We start from the raw sequence: 5833 nt of genomic DNA on the forward strand, positions 1-5833 counted from the left end.
ACACCACACTTGCAAATCATCATCAGTACAAGCAGTTCTTCCCATGAGAGTGGAAACAGGCAAATTTGCCACATCCTGTGCCGACAGGTGGAGCCCCAGAAGGACACAGAGTGGGGAGAGCATTAGGGAATGAAGCTCCTGTCTCTGCTGGTCCTGCAATTAGCAGGGAATTTCAAAACTAGTAACAAGTAGCTATCAGGGAGGCCCAAAGAACACTGGGATGGGACCAGGTACTTCTCTGTTCTGGATGGGCCCTGAGGGGGAGAGGATGAAGATCTGCCAATGAAATGCATAACGTATCCCTTACAATCAAGGTAAGAGGACCTTGGAGAACAAAAAAATCAAGGTGGCAATATCACTCTCCTTTCCCATTTATCTCCTACACAGTTCTAGTCATCATCTCTTTCTCAGAGTGCCTGGCTCAGTCAGGTCACAGGAGCTCCCTATCCCAAAGACAATCCTATACCTCATACAGTTGTTTTTGATTTTTTTTTTTAAATTTTAATTTTGCTGTCCAAGAAACAAATGAAAAAGCAGCTGATGAGCTTGATCAGGTCTGGAGAAGGCTTGAAGATCCAACATCCCATCTCCATCCTTCACTCTGAGAGCAAGAATACTACCCAATATAAAAAGCAAGGGAAGAAAATGGAAGAAAAGGATTTTTAATGTAATCAAATGTGTCATATATCTAAAAAGTATTCTGCTATGTCATATACATGCATACACAGATCGCTTTGTACGTGTTTTTTCCTTCTTGTCTCCAGAACAAACACTGCAATTTTACTCTCCCATAACTGTTTCTTGGCTCCTTCTACACATTCCAGTACAGCAGCATCACAGATTCACTACAGGAAGGACTTACTACCCCAGCTGATGTAGCTCACTGCCAGACCAGCATTATCCTCTTTGTATGAGGACTGGTTCTTTAGGGAAAGGCAGGGTGTAACATCTAGCAAAAGGAAAGGCTCCGCCCTTAGTATATAGGAAATACTATCAGAAAGAATACTTTTTCCTGGCCAAGCTTAAGACCCATACAAGATTCTCCAAGGGTGGGGAATCACTTCCTAATGACAACACTTTAGGTCACCTGGAGGGGTTTTTTATGGTTTATGGGCTTTGGGGCTTTTGTATTCTATTGTAAAAAGAAGTTTACAATGGGGAAGTTTTTGCTCAGCTGCAGTTAAGAGACAGGCCCAGACCAAAACCTCCTAATTACAGAATCCCAGATCTTGGAAATACCCACACACCAAATTTTCCACTACATAAGGACCAGTAATTGGGGTTTTTTAACATGTAAATATTAAAACCAACCAGCAACACAAACACTGAGATTGCAGAAGGAACAGCGTGTTCCTTCTGCATGTTTGTATGGAACAGCATGTTCCATGCAAACAGTGCAGGAAAGATTTTTTAAAAGAATCAGCAGCACCCATTGGGATCTTCAGAGCCTGGATTCCTGAAGACAGCAAATGTGACACCCCTTTTTTCCTCACCTCAGTAACTACCTGCTTGCTGTTTATTTGGTGTTTCAGAAGTACTAAGCCACAAGATCCTGTCCTGTCAATTCTGTCACATTTCATGTGACAGCTGTCCCTCTTCCACATGATGACAACGACTTTGAAATTCACTTGGCATTTCAGCTCCTTTCCTGCTTCTCTCAACAGCTACACAAATGATGTCAACACATGCAGAACAATAGTGAATTGTGAGCTGATAAGCACAAAGTGCACAGGAGCCTGTTTCCACAGGGTGATCCCCAAGAAGATTTTAATGTACGCATTAAAAAATGTATAGAATCACCATTTCTCAAGGAAATAAGGGAGCCATAATTTATTGCTCTGTTCATGTTGAAGGTCCCAGGTGTTGTTAAGCACTGATGCAGATGGATCTTGCAAAACAGAAAGCTAAGCTAGACAGACCCAAGCTGTCTCAAAGACAAAAGTGAACCGTCCCACATGTGCATCTCAGTCATCACAGTCACCAAGGCTGTTACCTTCTGCTATGCCTGAAGGAAGGAGCAGGACCACAGCCCAGCTCCCCACACCAAATACACATTATGTGACATTTACACTACAAGCCGGAGTTTCTCAAAGACATACACTACCAAATTAATGTGTAATGATAGCTTATCACGGTCCTATACTTTCCCTATAAATCTAGCTTAGGATAAAATACAACATATGGTGTTCTTCAGAAGTTCTTGTTTTGTAGTTACTTCATCTTTTACAGTGCACAAGTTGATTCAAATATTTCTCTAACAAAAGAAAAAAAAATAAAGAAAAAAGAAAAAAAAAGAAAAAAAAAGGCACAAATAGAACCCCAATGTTATTTTTTGTGGTGCAGGCATTTAATGTCAGTTTCATATTATAGCAGCTTAAAATCCTGTGACTGCCACCTAAGACACTATCTGAAATAAAATAAAAATTGTGACGAGTCTGTAGCCAAAGAAAAGTATCACCAAGGCAATAAACTCTTGACACACTATCTATGGCAGTGGAGATATCCTTGCCTTTCACTGCTTCAGCCTATTCCCAGAGTGCTTTTATAGAGCGTTGTTTTAAAATCAGAACCATTCAGTGACCGGATTTATAGCACAAGTGGAAAAATCATGCCAAGGTTTCCTTCAGTCCTGCTCCATAAGCACTGTCTAAAGCCCACCCTCCCTTTAGTTCTTAACTTTTCTATTTTTTAACAAGCAGTTTCTGTCATGAACACACAGCCATTAACAGCGATTGGTGGACAGTTAACATGGGCACTCCAAATACCAGGGCCACATCAGCTTGTGCTTCAATTTTACAAGTCTCTAAAATAGGAATAAATGCAACTCAAGTGTGCAAGGAAGTTTTTATATAAATATGAATAAACTGAATTTGAGAGCTTTGAAAATTTGATAGTGCCAGTGAAATCCTGCTACTATGAAGACAACCAGACTTTGCTCCCTTCTGTACTAAATCATTATGAAATCTGTTTGCTGACTGTTTTTATAGTTACTGTAAAAGTGAGAGAACTTCCAAATTCACACTGCCTCAAGTATTTTTTACCACTGAGAATCTTACTGCAATTAGTCTGGTTTGTAATGGAAAACAGATGAAAGGAGAAATTAAATCAAAACCTTGCCTCATATCTAAGGTGTTTTCATGCCATGCATCCCAAGAAGTTTTCCCAAAACCAACAACATTAAATTAAAAGCTCAAATATTTCTACCAGACCCAACAAATGCAGATTAAGCTGAAATTTAAATGGAAAGTGAAAAGATTTTCTTTCTCCTCACCTGCCAAGTCTTCAAAGTTCAGGGCTCTGTGTTTCTCTTTCAACACTTAGCAGCAGAAACACCTAGGGTTGAGTGGAGAGATTTCCTCCTCACACTGGCATTATTCATTATTTCTGAAGTGTCGACAAATGTCTTCAACACTACACAACGCACACAAACAAGAGTCCCTGCTCCAACGAATTTACAGTCTGAGGTGTTATCTTTGTTCTGTTTTGGTATATCACCACAAATTTCAACAGGGTACCAAGTGAGCCCAATCCACCTTCCACCAGCAGTTTTCCACTGCTTTTAATAGGAGCTGGAAAAGCCCCAGTCAGACTAAGTTATAGAATTAGCTATTGCAGGAGAGAGCAGAGTTCTTGGCATGTCTGCAAACAGCAAAAAACCTGATTCTCAACAGTTTTGTTTGAAATTAAGTGTATATTTTAATGTTTTCACACATAATACATTTTGAGAACTTAAAGAGCTCCCTTTTCACTCTGTCTTTCAACCCCGGCAGTGCTACAGATCAAGCAGCAGCAGGCAATTTCTGAACCAAGGCAGGCTGGCAGCTACAGTAACAGCTCCAGCTGGTGGAAGTTGGTGAAAGTTTTGGTTTATTTTGTGCTAAGCTTTCTGCCAGGACATTTCACACACTGGAAGTGTGTGTATTTTCTCTGACATTTCTGAGAGCCTCCAAGCGTTCCTGCAAATAGCCCCACAAATTTATTTCAAATTCAAATTGGGGCAATTTCTGCTTATCCAAACGTTTGCACTGAGTTGTTATCCATGCCTTTTCCCCAGCTGTACCCTGTGGAAGAGAATGCAGTCACACAGCCCTGTGCATTAACACACACAAAAGGCACATACACCTATTTACACCCAAAAGTCTTTACAACATCTCCACCAACTGGAGATGTTGCCCTTCTGGCTTGTGCTCTAGCTGGGGCATGGATCCTTGTCAACATTCCTATGTAAACGAGACTGGATTTTAAATGTTGTCATAATTAATTCTTGCAGTTCAAGCAGCATTTCAAACCAGAAGTGAAACAAATTGCAGCTAAAGGCAGAAGGGACATTAGGAAAAAAAGCATCTTAAGCCCACACCCACCACATGTCCTAGTTACTATTGATTCACATCATGCCAAAGCTCAGCACCAGCACAGCCAAATGCCAAATGCCACAGCTCACAACAGCCTGACCCCACCACTCCATAAACCATGCTGAGTTCAGACAAAGATAATGTGAAATGACTAAGAAAACTTCACAGTTCACAGAGCATCTTCAAAGTCACATGCCAGCAGTGCCCCCACCCAAAGCCCTCTCCAGCCTACCTGGTGCTGTCTTTTGATAGAGAGAGATCTGAAAGGGCTTTCCTGCTTCCAGCATTTCGCTGACCTGTTCTCCCTTCCAAAGAGGACATGACCAGCAACTGCTGTGAACATCCAGACAAGATGCCAGGGGTTCCTCTCCTTCTGTCCTCCAGCTTACAAGCACTTCTTGCAGTTATCTCTGCTTACAACCAGTATTTTCCTGATTTGCTCAGAGATGTCCTCCTCCCTCCAAGATGAGAAGTCCAAGGGGTTTCCATCCTTGTCCTCTACTGCTTTACTCAGCCACTGTGGAAAGCAAAAATCAAGATCGTGAGACTCATGTGCAACAGAACAGAACTTGTTTGCCGTAAGATGTGAAAGTACACCACAGAAGTTTGCTCTGACAATTCTTACATTCAGCTCAAACAAATTCCTCTCTGATCCTTTTTAATGGCATTTTTTTCTTCTATTTCACTGATGTTTCCAAAAGCTCCAAAACAAACACAGGCATAAATAGCTTTCATCAGAAAGTATTCAGTCTACTAATCTAGAAACACTGCTTGGGGATTTAATAAGGGAGATGCTTGTCTATAGTGCATCAAAATACTTAATTTCCTGAACAAAGCTTTTTTATAATTATTAAAGTTTTAGCTTGTATTTAACTTCCTTCTTTTGAAAAGCTTTCTCAGTTTCTTCCTCTGATGTAGCATCACCCCATTGATTACACACCTCATGAAGAGCTGACAGGACCAGACACACTGCTCAACTCTGTTCAGTGTATAATTCAAGATCATCTCTTTCCATCCTAAACTGATCTGTTTATTGTGGAACCACTTTGGGATACAAGCCTAATATCAGATTGGTTATTTGGATAAGAAGGGGTTTTTTTGCCACATTATCAGATGGAAATGGAGTGTTCCAAGATGCATCAGGTTTAGGCTACTGTGAAAATGGGATCTACTGTGAAGGTCACATGCAAACTTAGTTTCTGAATGAATATAAAATTTTGGATACCCAGGTTGAAAGCACAGGTTCAAGTTTTATATAGAAGCTGCCTTCAGGTTGAATGAAATAAGAACTCCCAGGGAATGAAAGACTAGCTGATTTCCTTTATAAACCCTGAAAAGTCTTTGGGGAGAAGAGACTTGGACTACACTTTCAACATCTAGAAATAACGTCCTCTTGTTCCCTTGTCTCCTACCTTCCACTTGCCCATTTCCCATAAAGGTCGTTTCCAAACACAATTGATTTGAAAACTCAGATTATTCTG

General features: G+C 40.7%; 1 long non-coding RNA gene across 1 annotated transcript; it reads right to left on the minus strand.

The window, feature by feature from the left end:
- Positions 1-545: 545 nt before the first annotated feature.
- Positions 546-4860, minus strand: LOC128816400 (uncharacterized). Its single transcript, XR_008439890.1, has 4 exons — positions 4649-4860; positions 3272-3333; positions 1494-1664; positions 546-616 (listed from the first exon to the last, which is right to left on the minus strand). It is a non-coding gene; the product is annotated as an uncharacterized LOC128816400 (long non-coding RNA).
- Between the last annotated feature and the right edge of the window lie 973 nt (positions 4861-5833).

This window comes from Vidua macroura, chromosome 18 (genome assembly GCF_024509145.1).
Source record: "Vidua macroura isolate BioBank_ID:100142 chromosome 18, ASM2450914v1, whole genome shotgun sequence".
Taxonomy (NCBI): Eukaryota; Metazoa; Chordata; class Aves; order Passeriformes; family Viduidae; genus Vidua; species Vidua macroura.